This window comes from Hemiscyllium ocellatum, chromosome 3, assembly GCF_020745735.1.
Source record: "Hemiscyllium ocellatum isolate sHemOce1 chromosome 3, sHemOce1.pat.X.cur, whole genome shotgun sequence".
Classification (NCBI taxonomy): Eukaryota; Metazoa; Chordata; class Chondrichthyes; order Orectolobiformes; family Hemiscylliidae; genus Hemiscyllium; species Hemiscyllium ocellatum.
The window spans coordinates 145002814-145021575 of NC_083403.1; positions in this window are offsets into that span (position 1 = coordinate 145002814).

Here is an 18762-nt window from a genome sequence, read left to right on the forward strand (position 1 = left end):
GTGATTTGATAATTGGGCTCACAACGGGTTGTTAAACAAGAGCAAATACCCACTTTTATTACTGACAGTCTGAGGGACAAGCCTAACAAAAAACTTCTTTAAAAAGGAGAAATGCAGAAGAGAGCACTGGGAGAATCAGAAAAGATGAAAAGGAAACAAAACACTTTCTCTAGCATCAGGTAGTCATTAATACATCCACAGAGGACTTCGGGGAAAGAGAGCTTGTCTCAGAGCTGAGTTAGAATGTGCAATATATTACCAAGGGAAGGTGAAGTTGTCATAGTCCCAGAGGACCGTTGGGTTGCTTCCTCATTACTGCATGGAGTAAGTCAACGCAAATAGTATACATGCATTTAAGGGAAACTTGATTAACTCATGAATGAGAAAGGAATAAATAAATCTGTGGATGGGATTAAATGAGAAAAGACTGGAGAAAGTTTGTATGGAGAGTAAACCCTGGCATGGACTAGTTGGGCTGAATAGCCAGTTTATAAACTGTATAATAGACTTGATGTGGAGGTGCCAGTGTTGGACTGGGGTGGACAAAGTCAAAATCACATGCCACCAGCTCATAGTCCAACAGGTTTATTTGAAATCACAAGCTTTTGGAGTGACGGCCCTTTGTCAGGTGCAGTGAGAGAGGGCACACTGATGCAGAGTTTATAGGCAGAGGGATCAAAGGATCATACAATTAGTGTAAGTGGAGTGAACAAACCTAAAATGGCTGATGGAGAACTCTGTTAGAAAGGAGATCTAAGTTTTGATTGATTAAGATGCAAATTCAGAATCTGCTTCAAGTCACTGCCCCGTGATAATTAAAGGTTTTGTCAGTGTCTGCCTAAATTTCCACACTTCAATCAGACAGTGGTACAAAAAGTGATATTTCAGGTCAGACAATGAATTGTAGGTGTGAGGCCTTGTTCAGAATCTGTCTTTGAATTTTACATCAGGCTGATCTTGTTCCAAAAGCAAGAATATATTAAATACCACATTGTCCAACTGTGAGTACAAACTGCATGTTTTTGTACAGTAGTTCCCCCATATCTGCGGGGGATACGTTCCAAGACCTACTGTGGATGCCCAAAACCACGACAGTAACGAATCCATTCATTTAAATGGGAAAGTTTACCTCCCAGGCAGTCCCGTTCTTAGTTCTGGATTGTTCCATGTAATAATTTTGGGCCAAGACGAACAGCGGATAATTGAAACCATGGAACACAATTCCGCACATATGGCAGCTGCCCTCTATCTGCAAATAAACAAACATCTTGGATGAAATGTTTCACCCCATAGATTTATATATATGTGTGTGTATGCACTTGAGAGAGAGTGTGTGGGAGTGTGAGAGAGTATACGTGTGTGAATGAGTGTGTGTGCAGGCGTGAGTGTGTGTGTGTGCTTGTAGGTGTGAGTATGCAGGTGTGAGTGTGTGTATAGGTGTCAGTGTGTGTTGTGTATGTGTTTGCGCATGCGTACAGGTGTGAGTGTGTGTGTGTAGATGTCAGTGTGTGTGTTTGCGCATGCGTACAGGTGTGAGTGTGTGTGTACGTGCGTGCAGGTGTGTGTGTTCACATCAGCATTTGTCACTATCTGATTTCTATTTGGCTGATGGGGGAATAGAGACCTAGATATCAATGAGACAGCATCAGAAACTAATGAGATGATAATGCCTGCAAATAGACCTCTCACCGTTCACTCGCAAGACTCTTATTTTCCCGTTCAAAACTTGGTTATAACATCTGACCTTTTATTTTCCAACTAACTTGCCAATGCCCAGGTTGTTCAGGGGCTGAGCAAAGACAGTCCAATCTGATAAGATCAGAGCAATGTTCATCCGTTCAGTAGAAGCTTCAAACAGTCAGTTTGAAGAACTGGTATAATTTAATATTTTCAGTTGAACCCTGTAGTCATTGGAACCAGGTTGACCTTGTTGACTACAAGGTCATTGATTGGGGTTGTTAACCTTGGCCAATCAGGAAAGCTCTTGCTGACCAATATAACCGAGAGAATCTCCTCATGGGTCTGCTCCTGGGCCTGGCCAAACTGGCCATAAACAGGTCCAGGCAGCGGGCCGTGGAGGGGGTCGTTAGGGCCGACTGCCTGCCCCTCTTCCGCGGTTACGTTAGGGCCCGGGTGTCCTTGGAGAAGGAGCACGCGGTGTCCACCAACACCCTGGAGTTGTTCAGGGAGAGGTGGGCGCCGCAGGGAGTGGAGTGCATCATTTCCCCCTCCAACTCTATTTTGATTTAGTCCCTGCCCTCCCCTTCACTGTTTTGATCACACAGCATTGTCCTTTGATGTGAAGGGCACTGCTCGTCACAGGCCACTCGGGTGTTTTCCTACTTTTCCTGGTGGTGGAAATTAAATAAAGATTTGTGCACTTTATGTCTCTCACTGTGTCTCACAGCTGCACACACACACACACACCATGGGTGCTGGGAAAAAAATAAGCACTACCGCAGTTAGGCGGTAGTGTGGGGGTTAATTAAAAAAAAATAACCAAATAAAAAAAAAAATAAAAAAAAAAAAAAAAAAAAATAAAGATTTGTGCACAAAAAAAAAAAAAAAAAAAAAATATAACCGAGAGAATCTCCTCATGGGTCTGCTCCTGGGCCTGGCCAAACTGGCCATAAACAGGTCCAGGCAGCGGGCCGTGGAGGGGGTCGTTAGGGCCGACTGCCTGCCCCTCTTCCGCGGTTACGTTAGGGCCCGGGTGTCCTTGGAAAAGGAGCACGCGGTGTCCACCAACACCCTGGAGTTGTTCAGGGAGAGGTGGGCGCCGCAGGGAGTGGAGTGCATCATTTCCCCCTCCAACTCTATTTTGATTTAGTCCCTGCCCTCCCCTTCACTGTTTTGATCACACAGCATTGCCCTTTGATGTGAAGGGCACTGCTCGTCACAGGCCACTCGGGTGTTTTCCTACTTTTCCTGGTGGTGGAAATTAAATAAAGATTTGTGCACTTATGTCTCTCACTGTGTCTCACAGCTACACACACACACACACCATGGGTGCTGGGAAAAAAATAATAACTACCGCAGAAAAATAAAAGAAAAAGAGAAAAAAAAAAAAAAAAAAAACAAAAAAAAAATATAACCGAGAGAATCTCCTCATGGGTCTGCTCCTGGGCCTGGCCAAACTGGCCATAAACAGGTCCAGGCAGCGGGCCGTGGAGGGGGTCGTTAGGGCCGACTGCCTGCCCCTCTTCCGCGGTTACGTTAGGGCCCGGGTGTCCTTGGAAAAGGAGCACGCGGTGTCCACCAACACCCTGGAGTTGTTCAGGGAGAGGTGGGCGCCGCAGGGAGTGGAGTGCATCATTTCCCCCTCCAACTCTATTTTGATTTAGTCCCTGCCCTCCCCTTCACTGTTTTGATCACACAGCATTGCCCTTTGATGTGAAGGGCACTGCTCGTCACAGGCCACTCGGGTGTTTTCCTACTTTTCCTGGTGGTGGAAATTAAATAAAGATTTGTGCACTTTATGTCTCTCACTGTGTCTCACAGCTGCAGAAAAAAAGAAAAAAAAATATAACCAGGAGATGCCCTTTGATGTGAAGGGCACTGCTTGTCACTGGACCACTTGGGTGTTTCACCTGTTAAGAGTTGGACCAGTGGCAGTGTTGTGCCTGGAGAAGGAGAAGGAAGAGGAAGAAGGAAGAAGAAAGAAGAAAGAAGAAAGAAGAGAGAAGACCAAGGAGGAGGTGGAGGAAGGAGGTGAGAGCTTTGTGTTCTGGGCCCTGTGTTTGAGCTGACCTGGGGCCCACTCCCACTGCTGGTCTCTGGGACCCTGCCTGGGCCTGCCTCCACCACTGCAGCCTGGGACTCGCCTGAGGCCCCTTCCCACAACCTCCTCCACTGGTGTGACCTGAGGCCTACCTCCACTGCTGGGACCAAGGGCCAGCCTGGGACTCGCCAGAGGCCTGCCTCAACTTCTGCTGCAGCCAGAGGCCTGCCTCCACCAGCGCTGCCTGGGACTTGCCTGGGAGTCCCTCCCCAACTGAGGGCCTGCCTGGGACTCGCCAGAGGCCTGCCTCCACCACTGCAGCCTGGGACTTGCCTGAGGCCACTCCCCGCAGCCTCCACCACTGCTGTGACCTGAGGTCCACCTCCACTGCTGCTGCCCAGGACTTAATTTTGGGGCTGCCTGGGACTTGTCTTGGGGACACCCCCCCCCCCCCCCCAACAGGCCTGCCCCCAACACTGCAACTGAGGGCCTGCCGAGGACTTGCCTGAGGCCTGCCTCCACCACCGCTGCCTAGGACTCGCCTCGGGTGACTGGCCTCGGGCACCTCCCCAAGAACTCCACCGCGACTACTGCCAGAGGCCCACCTCCACCGCTGCTGCTGGGGGCCGACGGAGTATGGCGAGCCCGAAGGTCGCAGGGCCCAGCCGGACCTACGCCGGGGTAGCCGCTGCCTTGGGCTCGGCTGGCCCAACCACGGCCGCAACCGCATCCCCCTTCAGGCACCTGACCAAACGCCTGGGGGTCAAGGCCTATCCCCATCCCAACATGACCATCGAGGCCTGCAGTAAGGCCATGGCTAGTGTGGTCGGCCCACTGGCCATCGTCGCTGCGGCCCGCATGTACGGGAAGGCCGTCTTCTTCCTTAAGACCGAGCAGGCGGTCCACCTGGCCGTGGAGAGGGGGCTCACTGTGGGCGGGACATATTTGCCAGTCGACCCTTTGGAGGTCACGGCCCAGAGAGTCGTGATCTCCAACGTCCCGCCCTTCATTGCCAGCGAGCTCCTTCTTCCCCACCTCAACACCTTGGGGGAGATCCGGTCAGGTGTTCAACCGCTCCTGCTCGGTCTTAAGGACCCCACCCTCCGCCATGTATACTCTTTCCGACGCCAGGTGTTTATTTGCCTGGCCCGGGAGGAGGTCACGGAGGGATCCTTCACCATCCTCCACGAGGGCGCGGCCTACCGCGCCTTCTGGACGGCGGACGGCGTGCGGTGCCACCTGTGCCGCGAGGTGGGGCATATTAGAAAAAACTGCCCCACCCAGAAAGCTGCCCAGCCCACACCAACGGCTGCGGGTGGTGCCGCCGCACCCACTCCCCCTCCCCCAAAGTCAACACCACAAGCCCCGGCACCGGGGGCTAAGCCAGAGGCTCCCAATGCCTCAGCCTCTGGCAGGGAGGGGGGTGAGCGTCCGACCGAACGGAAGGCGCTCAGGAAGACGCAACGCGTCAAGCCCGCCCACGGGGAGACCACCCTATCCCCATCCCCTTCCCCTTCCCCTCCACGTAGCCCACGACCTGCCCCGCCCCGGCACGACAATGCCCCTGCGGCCGTGCCAGCGTCGCCCCGGCGCGGGAACCCTGACCCCCGAACCCCCAAACCCGTACCTGATCCCGGTCCCACTGACCCCGACCCCAACACCGACCCCTACCTCGTTAAGGAAACTCCTGGGGCTTCAACCCCCCCTCCAGAAACTGAGCCCCGCCCCACCCAGCCACCCCCTGGCACTAACCTGGGGGGAACCATCGCTGCTGCACTTCCTGCAGCGACCGTGTCTCTGGGCCCTGGAGAGGGAACTGGGCCCCTGCCCCGCCCGCCATCACCTGATATACCAGGGGCGGGGCAGGAAGTGACACAGCTGACCCTCCCCACCATGGCCACGCCCCCTGAATTCCCCCAGCCAATCATATTCCGGGAAAGGCTGGAGGGAGGGACCTCGGGCCCCATGACCACCAAGGCGGGCGGGGAGGCGAAGGCTCATAAACTCCCCCCTGTCTCTCTGGGGAAGAGGCACTGGCCCTTGGAGGGGGGAGAAATCCCATCAGCGCGCCGGCGGCGCTGCCCCTCTCCAGGGGATGAGCCGACGGTGCCCCCCCACTGTCCTGCACCATGGCCCGACCTGCCCAAACCCCCAGGGGCGACAGCCGGGCCTTCCACCGCCATAACTCCTCCAGCCCCTGGGGAGGATTTTAATACTATCACAGGCCATGGTGCAGGCGACCGCCTTCTTTTCAGTATTGGGTCGTCGAGCGGTGGTGGGGAGGAAGGTGTTATCCTTGCTCCTCCCTCCCAGACTGTTTTTCCGGGGGCCTTGGCCCTGGGGGAGGACCTTTTCCCCGAGGAGCCGGGCGTCCCGGTGTCGGGAGAGGAGCGGGGCCCCGAGCCTCTGCCGCCCGGCGACCCGAACTCGGGGCGTTCCGGGAAGGGGTGCGCCGAGGAAGATACGGAAGGTGACCCTGGGGGTGGGGTCACTGGAGGTTTGAGGCCAGTTGGCGGTGCCGGACCAGCCCCCATCCTCTTGGTGGGGGAGGGGTCGGTGACCGAAGGCGACCTCCCGGAGGAGGGTTCTGGATCGGTGGCGGACACCGGGGACGACGCGGAGTCCGTCTCCAGCGAGATTTTCGAGTCCCAGGTGCCCCCCACCGATCTCCCCCTCATCCCCCTCGAGGAACTCCGGGAATTTGTCGAGGAAACTCGGAGTCGCCGGGATAGAGCCCAACTGGCGCTCGACCGCTGGAGCTCCTTCGAAAGAGTCTACTGGTCGGCCCACGCTGCGCGCCAGGCGCCCGGGCTTGACGTCAATGAGCGAAAGCGAGTCAGGAACTTCCTGGGAGCACTCCTGGTGAGGGCGAGGGACTTCTGTGCCCCTCTCTCGTCCTCCCAGTAAATATGTACATAGTTTAACTGTGTGTACTGGTGGTGGTTGTACTATACTTCCGACATGGAGACAACTATAGCCAGCCTCAACATCAACGGCAGCAGGGAGTCACAGCGCAGATTCCAGACCCTCTCGGTCCTTCGGGACGGGAGGTATGCGGTGTGCTTCCTGCAAGAAACCCACACTACCCCGGGAGACGAAGCCACCTGGCTCCTGGAGTGGCGAGGGGGGGTCTACATGAGTCACCTCACCCGCAGATCTGGCGGGGTGGCTATCTTGTTGGCCCCGCATTTTCAGCCGGAGATCTTGGGGGTCAGGGAGCCAGTGCCAGGCCGTTTGCTTCACCTGACGGTTCGGCTGGGGGGCGCGGTGCTTCACTTGGTGAACGTCTACGCTCCCCTGGCCGGGCCGAGGCAAGCGAGCTTCTTCGAAGAAGTGTCCGCTCATCTCGCTTCCATCGACGAGAACCAGTGCGTCGTCCTCGGGGGAGATTTTAACTGCGTCCTCGAGGACAGGGACCACGGCGGTGCCCGCACGAGTTCGGCGTCGGGGAGGAGGTTGGGGGACTTGGTCAAGTCCTTGGACCTGGTGGACGTCTGGCGGAATCTCCATCCTGACTCCATCGCCTTCACCTTCGTGAGGCCTGGGGTCGGAGCGTCCAGAATCGACCGCCTGTACGTTTCGCGGGCGTACGCCTCCTGCTTTCCGAAGGCCTCCACGCGGCAGGTGTCGTGCACGGACCATCACCTGGTGTGGGCGGAACTCCTTCCGTTCGACGCCAGGTTGGGCTCCGCGTACTGGCACTTTAACAACCTGCTGCTGGAGGACGAGCGGTTCCGGGACTCGTTTCGTCGTTTCTGGGCCGGCTGGAGAAGGAAGCGGGGAAGCTTCCCCTCCCTGAGGCTATGGTGGGACGTGGGCAAGGCTCACGTCTGCGTCTTCTGTCAGGAGTACGCGAGGGGGTCGACAAAGAGGCGGAAATCCAGGATCGGGGAGTTGGAGAGGGAGATGCTCGACCTGGAGTCACGCCTCGGTCAGCCCGACGCGGACCCGGCCCTGCGCGGGGTGTACGAAGAGAAGAAGGCCGCGCTCCGGGACCTGCAGCTCGTCGGGGCTCGGGGCGCGTACGTGAGGTCGCGGCTCCAGCTCCTCCAGGACCTGGACCGCGGCTCCCCCTTCTTCTACTCGCTGGAAAAAAGGCGTGGCACCCGTCAGCAGCTCCTTGTGCTGCTGGCCGACGACGGGTCCCTCGTCTCGGATCCGGAGGGTATCAGGGCCCACGTCCGATCCTATTACACGGCCCTGTTCTCTCCGGATCCGTCCAGCGAGGACGCTCGCAGAGTTCTGTGGGAGGACCTGCCGCAGCTCAGCCCGGAGGACGCCGGAAGGCTCGACGCTCCTGTCACCTTAGAGGAGCTGACCGGCGCCCTCGACAGGCTCTCGAGGGGCAAATCCCCGGGGCTGGACGGGCTGACTGTGGAGTTCTTCAGGGCGTTCTGGGACGTCCTGGGGAGCGACTACGCACAGGTCCTGGGGGAGTGTCTAAATGCCGGAGAGCTGCCCCTTTCTTGGCGCAGGGCGGTCATCGTCCTGCTGCCAAAGAAGGGGGACCTTCGTTCTTTGAAGAACTGGCGTCCGGTCTCCCTCCTCAGCACGGACTACAAAATCTTTGCCAGGGTGTTGTCTTCTCGCCTGGCTTCCGTGCTGGCCCACATGATTCACCCGGACCAGTCCTACACGGTCCCGGGCCGGAGGATACAAGACAACGTCCATCTGGTCCGGGACCTGATCCATTTCTGTCGACGGGCTGGTCTGCCGAGCGCCTTCCTGTCTCTCGACCAGGAGAAGGCGTTCGACAGGGTCGATCACGAGTACCTGCTCGGGACTCTGCGGGCGTTCGGGTTCGGGACGCAGTTCGTCGCCCGGATCCGACTTTTGTACGCCGCCGCAGAGTGTCTGGTTAAAGTTAACGGGTCCCTGACGGCGCCCCTTCGCTTCGGGAGAGGAGTGCGTCAAGGCTGCCCCCTGTCCGGCCAGCTGTATTCCCTGTGCGTGGAGCCTTTCCTGCGCCTCTTGCGGAGGAGGTTGTCGGGGCTGGTTCTGCGCGGCGCGGGCGCGGGGGTGGTCCTCTCGGCCTACGCCGACGACGTGCTCCTCACTTTCACCGACCCGGCTGACCTGGGGAGGATGCGCGAGTGCCAGGCCGTGTACTCGGCGGCGTCTTCCGCCAGGATCAACTGGGCCAAATGTTCCGGGCTACTGGTGGGTCCGTGGCGGGTGGACTCCCTGCCGGAGGAGTTTCGGGGGTTCAGCTGGAGTACCACCCATCTCCTCTACCTGGGGGTCTACCTCAGCCCGACCGAGGAATCCTGGCCGGCCAACTGGCAGGAGCTGGAGGCCAAAGTCTCGGCTCGCCTAGGCCGCTGGACAGGACTGCTCCGAGTGCTATCTTACAGGAGCCGAGTGCTGGTCATAAACCAGCTGGTGGCCGCCATGCTGTGGTACCGGCTGGTCACTTTGGTCCCTCCTCCTGGCTTTGTCGCTGACATCCAGAGAACGTTGGTCGACTTCTTCTGGGACAAAAAGATGCACTGGGTCGCTGCGCAGGTTCTGAGTCTCCCCATTGAGGAGGGCGGTCAGTCGCTGGTGTGCGTCCGCACCCAGGTCGCGACCTTCCGCCTTCAGACCTTGCAGCGATACCTTTACGTCGAGCCTCCTCCTAGGTGGTGCGCCCTGGCGACGTATTTTTTCCGCCAGGTGCGTAACCTCAACTACGACACGCAGCTCCTGTTCGTCGACCGTGACGGTTTGGAGGTCGCCCTCAAGGTGCTGCCTGTCTTTTACCAGGACCTGATCACTGTCTGGAACATGGTCGAATCGCGTCGCGCCTACCCTCCGGCAGGAGTAGCGGCTGTCGTCAGGGAGCCGTTGCTCAGGAATCCGCACCTCCGTGCTCGCGGGTTCGAGTGGCTGTCGGAGGGGAGGGCCGTGGCGGCGAGGGTGACCAGGGTCGGGGACGTGCTGGGTGCCGGGGGCCTGGGCTGGACGTTGCCGCAAGACATAGCGAGCAGGGCAGCGGTAGACGTCCGGTACGTGGCCACCGGCATCCGACGCCTTAAAACGGCGGTGCTCGGACCCGACGTAGTGCACCAGTTGGAGGACGCTCAGGTGTGCGGTGGGATCCCGTCCGCGCTCACCCCTGCCCGGACGGAATTTCACATCGGCCCCAAGGTCCCGTACTTCCCGCGGGAGCCTGTGCCCCACAACCTGAGCCGCCTCCGTAATTTTAATTTTGTCCCATTCAAGGACGTTAAAAGGCGCACCCTGTACCGACTGCTGCTGCACACCGTCCACCTCTTCTCCCTCATCCACCGCCCGGACACGCCCTGGCGTGCCCATTTGCCACCGGGCGGTGGGGATCCCCAGTGGAGGGCCCTCTATGCAGGAGTCCTCCCCCTTTCTCTCGGGGATCTGGGGTGGAGGGTGTTGCACGCAGCAGTCCCCTGCAACCGCAGATTGCGGTGGTTCACGGACTCCCAGCCCAACTGCTTGTTCTGTGGCGCTGTGGAGTCCGTGGACCATGTGTATGTTGGGTGTGGGCGTTTGCACTCCCTTTTTGATTTTCTTAAAAACCTCCTCCTTTGCTTTTGTTTGCACTTCAGTCCCACGCTCCTGATCTTCGGGCACCCGGTGCGGAGGAGGGAGGGCAGGTCTGAAGACCTCCTCGTGGGTCTGCTCCTGGGCCTGGCCAAACTGGCCATAAACAGGTCAGGCAGCGGGCCGTGGAGGGGGTCGTTAGGGCCGACTGCCTGCCCCTCTTCCGCGGTTACGTTAGGGCCCGGGTGTCCTTGGAGAAGGAGCACGCGGTGTCCACCAACACCCTGGAGTTGTTCAGGGAGAGGTGGGTGCCGCAGGGAGTGGAGTGCATCATTTCCCCCTCCAACTCTATTTTGATTTAGTCCCTGCCCTCCCCTTCACTGTTTTGATCACACAGCATTGCCCTTTGATGTGAAGGGCACTGCTTGTCACAGGCCACTCGGGTGTTTTCCTACTTTTCCTGGTGGTGGAAATTGAATAAAGATTTGTGCACCTTGTCTCTCACTGTGTCTCACACCTGCACACACACACACCATGGGTACTGGGGATAAAAAAAAAGAAAAAAAATATAAATAAGTAGAAGTCACAAAGGAAAAAAAAAAGAAACAGGGGTATCATTGCCCTTTGATGTGAAGGGCACTGCGTCTCACTGGCCACTCGGGTGTTTTCCTATTTTCCTGGTGGTGGAAATTAAATAAAGATTTGTGCACTTTGTGTCTCTCACTGTGTCTCACACCTGTACACACACAACATGGGTGTAAAAAATAAGAAACAGGGGTATCATTGCCCTTTGATGTGAAGGGCACTGTGTGCCACTGGCCACTCGGGTGTTTTCCTATTTTTCCTGGTGGTGGAAATTGAATAAAGATTTGTACACTTTGTGTGTCTCTCTCACTGCGTCTCACACCTGTACACACACAACATGGGTGCTGGGGTAAAAAAAAAGAATAAAAAAAAAAAAAAATATAACCGAGAGAATCTCCTCATGGGTCTGCTCCTGGGCCTGGCCAAACTGGCCATAAACAGGTCCAGGCAGCGGGCCGTGGAGGGGGTCGTTAGGGCCGACTGCCTGCCCGCCCCTCTTCCGCGGTTACGTTAGGGCCCGGGTGTCCTTGGAGAAGGAGCACGCGGTGTCCACCAACACCCTGGAGTTGTTCAGGGAGAGGTGGGCGCCGCAGGGAGTGGAGTGCATCATTTCCCCCTCCAACTCTATTTTGATTTAGTCCCTGCCCTCCCCTTCACTGTTTTGATCACACAGCATTGCCCTTTGATGTGAAGGGCACTGCTTGTCACAAACCACTTGGGTGTTTCCCCAGTAAGGAGTTGGACCAGTGGCAGTGTTGTGCCTGGAGAAGGAGAAGGAGAAGGAGAAGGAGAAGGAGAAGAAGAAGGAGAAAGGAGAAGGAGAAGAAGAAAGAAGAGAGAAGAGAGAAGACCAAGGAGGAGGTGGAGGAAGGAGGTGAGAGCTTTGTGTTCTGGCCCTGTGTTTGAGCTGACCTGGGCCCACTCCCACTGCTGGTCTCTGGGACCCTGCCTGGGCCTGCCTCCACCACTGCAGCCTGGGACTCGCCTGAGGCCCCTTCCCACAACCTCCTCCACTGGTGTGACCTGAGGCCTACCTCCACTGCTGGGACCAAGGGCCAGCCTGGGACTCGCCAGAGGCCTGCCTCAACTTCTGCTGCAGCCAGAGGCCTGCCTCCACCAGCGCTGCCTGGGACTTGCCTGGGAGTCCCTCCCCAACTGAGGGCCTGCCTGGGACTCGCCAGAGGCCTGCCTCCACCACTGCAGCCTGGGACTTGCCTGAGGCCACTCCCCGCAGCCTCCACCACTGCTGTGACCTGAGGTCCACCTCCACTGCTGCTGCCCAGGACTTAATTTTGGGGCTGCCTGGGACTTGTCTTGGGGACACCCCCCCCCCCCCCAACAGGCCTGCCCCCAACACTGCAACTGAGGGCCTGCCGAGGACTTGCCTGAGGCCTGCCTCCACCACCGCTGCCTAGGACTCGCCTCGGGTGACTGGCCTCGGGCACCTCCCCAAGGACTCCACCGCGACTACTGCCAGAGGCCCACCTCCACCGCTGCTGCCAGGGGCTGACGGAGTATGGCGAGCCCGAAGGTCGCAGGGTCCAGCCGGACCTACGCCGGGGTAGCCGCTGCCTTGGGCTCGGCTGGCCCAACCCCGGCCGCAACCGCATCTCCCTTCAGGCACCTGACCAAACGCCTGGGGGTCAAGGCCTATCCCCATCCCAACATGACCATCGAGGCCTGCAGTAAGGCCATGGCTAGTGTGGTCGGCCCACTGGCCATCGTCGCTGCGGCCCGCATGTACGGGAAGGCCGTATTCTTCCTTAAGACCGAGCAGGCGGTCCACCTGGCCGTGGAGAGGGGCTCACTGTGGGCGGGACATATTTGCCAGTCGACCCTTTGGAGGTCACGGCCCAGAGAGTCGTGATCTCCAACGTCCCGCCCTTCATTGCCAGCGAGCTCCTTCTTCCCCACCTCAACACCTTGGGGGAGATCCGGTCAGGTGTTCAACCGCTCCTGCTCGGTCTTAAGGACCCCACCCTCCGTCACGTGTACTCCTTCCGACGCCAGGTGTTTATTTGCCTGGCCCGGAGGAGGTCACGGAGGGCTCCTTCACTGTCCTCCACGAGGGCGCGGCATACCGCGCCTTCTGGACGGCGGACGGCGTGCGGTGCCACCTGTGCCGTGAGGTGGGGCACATTAGAAAGAACTGCCCCACCCAGAAGGCTGCCCAGCCCACACCAACGGCTGCGGGTGGTGCCGCCGCACCCACTCCCCCTCCCCAAAGTCAACACCACAAGCCCCGGCTCCGGGGGCTAAGCCGGAGGCTCCCAATGCCTCAGCCTCTGGCAGGGAGGGGGGCGAGCGTCCGACCGAACGGAAGGCGCTCAGGAAGACGCACGCGTCAAGCCCGCCCACGGGGAGACCACCCTATCCCCATCCCCTTCCCCTTCCCCTCCACGTAACCCACGACCTGCCCCGCCCCGGCACGACAATGCCCCTGCGGCCGTGCCAGCGTCGCCCCGGCGCGGGAACCCTGACCCCCGAACCCCCAAACCCGTACCTGATCCTGGCCCCACTGACCCCAACCCCAACCCCGTTACAGAAACACCTGAGGCTTCAACCCCTCCTCCGGAGACCGAGCCCCGCCCCACCCAGCCACCCCCTGACACTAACCTGAGGGGAACCACCGCTGCCCTACCACCTCCAGAGACTGATTCTCCTAACCCTGGAGAGGGAACTGGGCCCCTGCCCCGCCCGCCATCACCTGATATACCAGGGGCGGGGCAGGAAGTGACATGGCTGACCCTCCCCACCCTGGCCACGCCCCCTGCATTCCCCCAGCCAATCATATTCCGGGAAAGGCGGGGGGGAGGGACCTCGGGCCCCATGACCACCAAGGCGGGCGGGGAGGGGAAGACCCATAAATCCCCCCCTGTCTCTCTGGGGAAGAGGTGCCGGCCCTTGGAGGGGGGAGAAATCCCATCAGCGCGCCGGCGGCGCTGCCCCTCTCCAGGGGATGAGCCGACGGTGCCCCCCCACTGTCCTGCACCATGGCCCGACCTGCCCAAACCCCAGGGGCGACAGCTGGGCCTTCCACCGCCATAACTCCTCCAGCCCCTGGGGAGGATTTTATTACCAACACGGGCCATGGTGCAGTCGACAGACTTTTATTCACTGCTGGGTCGTCGAGCGGTGGAGGGGAGGAAGGTGTTATCCTCGCTCCTCCCTCCCAGACTGTTTTTCCGGGGGCCTTGGCCCTGGGGGAGGACCTTTTCCCCGAGGAGCCGGGCGTCCCGGTGTCGGGAGAGGAGCGGGGCCCCGAGCCTCTGCCGCCCGGCGACCCGAACTCGGGGCGTTCCGGGAAGGGGTGCGCCGAGGAAGATACGGAAGGTGACCCTGGGGGTGGGGTCACTGGAGGTTTGAGGCCAGTTGGCGGTGCCGGACCAGCCCCCATCCTCTCGGTGGGGGAAGGGTCGGTGACCGAAGGCGACCTCCCGGAGGAGGGTTCTGGATCGGTGGCGGACACCGGGACGACGCGGAGTCCGTCTCCAGCGACATTTTCGAGTCCCAGGTGCCCCCCACCGATCTCCCCTCATCCCCCTCGAGGAACTCCGGGAATTTGTCGAGGAAACTCGGAGTCGCCGGGATAGAGCCCAACTGGCGCTCGACCGCTGGAGCTCCTTCGAAAGAGTCTACTGGTCGGCCCACGCTGCGCGCCAGGCGCCCGGGCTTGACGTCAATGAGCGAAAGCGAGTCAGGAACTTCCTGGGAGCACTCCTGGTGAGGGCGAGGGACTTCTGTGCCCCTCTCTCGTCCTCCCAGTAAATATGTACATAGTTTAACTGTGTGTACTGGTGGTGGTTGCACTATACTTCCGACATGGAGACAACTATAGCCAGCCTCAACATCAACGGCAGCAGGGAGTCACAGCGCAGATTCCAGACCCTCTCGGTCCTTCGGGACGGGAGGTATGCGGTGTGCTTCCTGCAAGAAACCCACACTACCCCGGGAGACGAAGCCACCTGGCTCCTGGAGTGGCGAGGGGGGGTCTACATGAGTCACCTCACCCGCAGATCTGGCGGGGTGGCTATCTTGTTGGCCCCGCATTTTCAGCCGGAGATCTTGGGGGTCAGGGAGCCAGTGCCAGGCCGTTTGCTTCACCTGACGGTTCGGCTGGGGGGCGCGGTGCTTCACTTGGTGAACGTCTACGCTCCCCTGGCCGGGCCGAGGCAAGCGAGCTTCTTTGAAGAAGTGTCCGCTCATCTCGCTTCCATCGACGAGAACCAGTGCGTCGTCCTCGGGGAGATTTTAACTGCGTCCTCGAGGACAGGGACCACGGCGGTGCCCGCACGAGTTCGACGTCGGGGAGGAGGTTGGGGGACTTGGTCAAGTCCTTGGACCTGGTGGACGTCTGGCGGAATCTCCATCCTGACTCCATCGCCTTCACCTTCGTGAGGCCTGGGGTCGGAGCGTCCAGAATCGACCGCCTGTACGTTTCGCGGGCGTACGCCTCCTGCTTTCCGAAGGCCTCCACGCGGCAGGTGTCGTGCACGGACCATCACCTGGTGTGGGCGGAACTCCTTCCGTTCGGCGCCAGGTTGGGCTCCGCGTACTGGCACTTTAACAACCTGCTGCTGGAGGACGAGCGGTTCCGGGACTCGTTTCGTCGTTTCTGGGCCGGCTGGAGAAGGAAGCGGGGAAGCTTCCCCTCCCTGAGGCTATGGTGGGACGTGGGCAAGGCTCACGTCCGCGTCTTCTGTCAGGAGTACGCGAGGGGGTCGACGAAGAGGCGGAAATCCAGGATCGGGGAGTGGAGAGGGAGATGCTCGACCTGGAGTCACGCCTCGGTCAGCCCGACGCGGACCCGGGCCTGCGCGGGGTGTACGAAGAGAAGAAGGCCGCGCTCCGGGACCTGCAGCTCGTCGGGGCTCGGGGCGCGTACGTGAGGTCGCGGCTCCAGCTCCTCCAGGACCTGGACCGCGGCTCCCCCTTCTTCTACTCGCTGGAAAAAAGGCGTGGCACCCGTCAGCAGCTCCTTGTGCTGCTGGCCGACGACGGGTCCCTCGTCTCGGATCCGGAGGGTATCAGGGCCCACGTCCGATCCTATTACACGGCCCTGTTCTCTCCGGATCCGTCCAGCGAGGACGCTCGCAGAGTTCTGTGGGAGGACCTGCCGCAGCTCAGCCCGGAGGACGCCGGAAGGCTCGACGCTCCTGTCACCTTAGAGGAGCTGACCGGCGCCCTCGACCGGCTCTCGAGGGGCAAATCCCCGGGGCTGGACGGGCTGACTGTGGAGTTCTTCAGGGCGTTCTGGGACGTCCTGGGGAGCGACTACGCACAGGTCCTGGGGGAGTGTCTAAATGCCGAGAGCTGCCCCTTTCTTGGCGCAGGGCGGTCATCGTCCTGCTGCCAAAGAAGGGGGACCTTCGTTCTTTGAAGAACTGGCGTCCGGTCTCCCTCCTCGCACGGACTACAAAATCTTTGCCAGGGTGTTGTCTTCTCGCCTGGCTTCCGTGCTGGCCCACATGATTCACCCGGACCAGTCCTACACGGTCCCGGCCGGAGGATACAAGACAACGTCCATCTGGTCCGGGACCTGATCCATTTCTGTCGACGGGCTGGTCTGCCGAGCGCCTTCCTGTCTCTCGACCAGGAGAAGGCGTTCGACAGGGTCGATCACGAGTACCTGCTCGGGACTCTGCGGGCGTTCGGGTTCGGGACGCAGTTCGTCGCCCGGACCCGACTTTTGTACACCGCCGCAGAGTGTCTGGTTAAAGTTAACGGGTCCCTGACGGCGCCCCTTCGCTTCGGGAGAGGAGTGCGTCAAGGCTGCCCCCTGTCCGGCCAGCTGTATTCCCTGTGCGTGGAGCCTTTCCTGCGCCTCTTGCGGAGGAGGTTGTCGGGGCTGGTTCTGCGCGGCGCGGGCGCGGGGGTGGTCCTCTCGGCCTACGCCGACGACGTGCTCCTCACTTTCACCGACCCGGCTGACCTGGGGAGGATGCGCGAGTGCCAGGCCGTGTACTCGGCGGCGTCTTCCGCCAGGATCAACTGGGCCAAATGTTCCGGGCTACTGGTGGGTCCGTGGCGGGTGGATTCCCTGCCGGAGGAGTTCCGGGGGTTCAGCTGGAGTACCACCCATCTCCTCTACCTGGGGGTCTACCTCAGCCCGACCGAGGAATCCTGGCCGGCCAACTGGCAGGAGCTGGAGGCCAAAGTCTCGGCTCGCCTAGGCCGCTGGACAGGACTGCTCCGAGTGCTATCTTACAGGAGCCGAGTGCTGGTCATAAACCAGCTGGTGGCCGCCATGCTGTGGTACCGGCTGGTCACTTTGGTCCCTCCTCCTGGCTTTGTCGCTGACATCCAGAGAACGTTGGTCGACTTCTTCTGGGACAAAAAGATGCACTGGGTCGCTGCGCAGGTTCTGAGTCTCCCCATTGAGGAGGGCGGTCAGTCGCTGGTGTGCGTCCGCACCCAGGTCGCGACCTTCCGCCTTCAGACCTTGCAGCGATACCTTTACGTCGAGCCTCCTCCTAGGTGGTGCGCCCTGGCGACGTATTTTTTCCGCCAGGTGCGTAACCTCAACTACGACACGCAGCTCCTGTTCGTCGACCGTGACGGTTTGGAGGTCGCCCTCAAGGTGCTGCCTGTCTTTTACCAGGACCTGATCACTGTCTGGAACATGGTCGAATCGCGTCGCGCCTACCCTCCGGCAGGAGTAGCGGCTGTCGTCAGGGAGCCGTTGCTCAGGAATCCGCACCTCCGTGCTCGCGGGTTCGAGTGGCTGTCGGAGGGGAGGGCCGTGGCGGCGAGGGTGACCAGGGTCGGGACGTGCTGGGTGCCGGGGGCCTGGGCTGGACGTTGCCGCAAGACATAGCGAGCAGGGCAGCGGTAGACGTCCGGTACGTGGCCACCGGCATCCGACGCCTTAAAACGGCGGTGCTCGGACCCGACGTAGTGCACCAGTTGGAGGACGCTCAGGTGTGCGGTGGGATCCCGTCCGCGCTCACCCCTGCCCGGACGGAATTTCACATTGGCCCCAGGGTCCCGTACTTCCCGCGGGAGCCTGTGCCCCACAACCTGAGCCGCCTCCGAAATTTTAACTTTGTCCCGTTCAAGGACGTTAAAAGGTGTGTCCTATATCGACTGCTGCTGCACACCGTCCACCTCTTCTCCCTCATCCACCGCCCGGACACGCCCTGGCGTGCCCATTTGCCACCGGGCGGTGGGGATCCCCAGTGGAGGGCCCTCTACGCAGGAGTCCTCCCCCTTTCTCTCGGGGATCTGGGGTGGAGGGTGTTGCACGCAGCAGTCCCCTGCAACCGCAGATTGCGGTGGTTCACGGACTCCCAGCCCAACTGCTTGTTCTGTGGCGCTGTGGAGTCCGTGGACCATGTGTATGTTGGGTGTGGGCGTTTGCACTCCCTTTTTGATTTTCTGAAAAACCTTCTCCTCTGCTTTTGGTTGCACTTCAGTCCCACGCTCCTGATCTTCGGGCACCCGGTGCGGAGGAGGGAGGGTAGGTCTGAAGACCTCCTCGTGGGTCTGCTCCTGGGCCTGGCCAAACTGGCCATAAACAGGTCCAGGCAGCGGGCCGTGGAGGGGGTCGTTAGGGCCGACTGCCTGCCCCTCTTCCGCGGTTACGTTAGGGCCCGGGTGTCCTTGGAGAAGGAGCACGCGGTGTCCACCAACACCCTGGAGTTGTTCAGGGAGAGGTGGGCGCCGCAGGGAGTGGAGTGCATCATTTCCCCCTCCAACTCTATTTTGATTTAGTCCCTGCCCCCCCTTCACTGTTTTGATCACACAGCATTGTCCTTTGATGTGAAGGGCACTGCTCGTCACAGGCCACTCGGGTGTTTTCCTACTTTTCCTGGTGGTGGAAATTAAATAAAGATTTGTGCACTTTATGTCTCTCACTGTGTCTCACAGCTGCACACACACACACACACCATGGGTGCTGGGAAAGAAATAAGCACTACCGCAGTTAGGCGGTAGTGTGGGGTTAATTAAAAAAAAAAAAA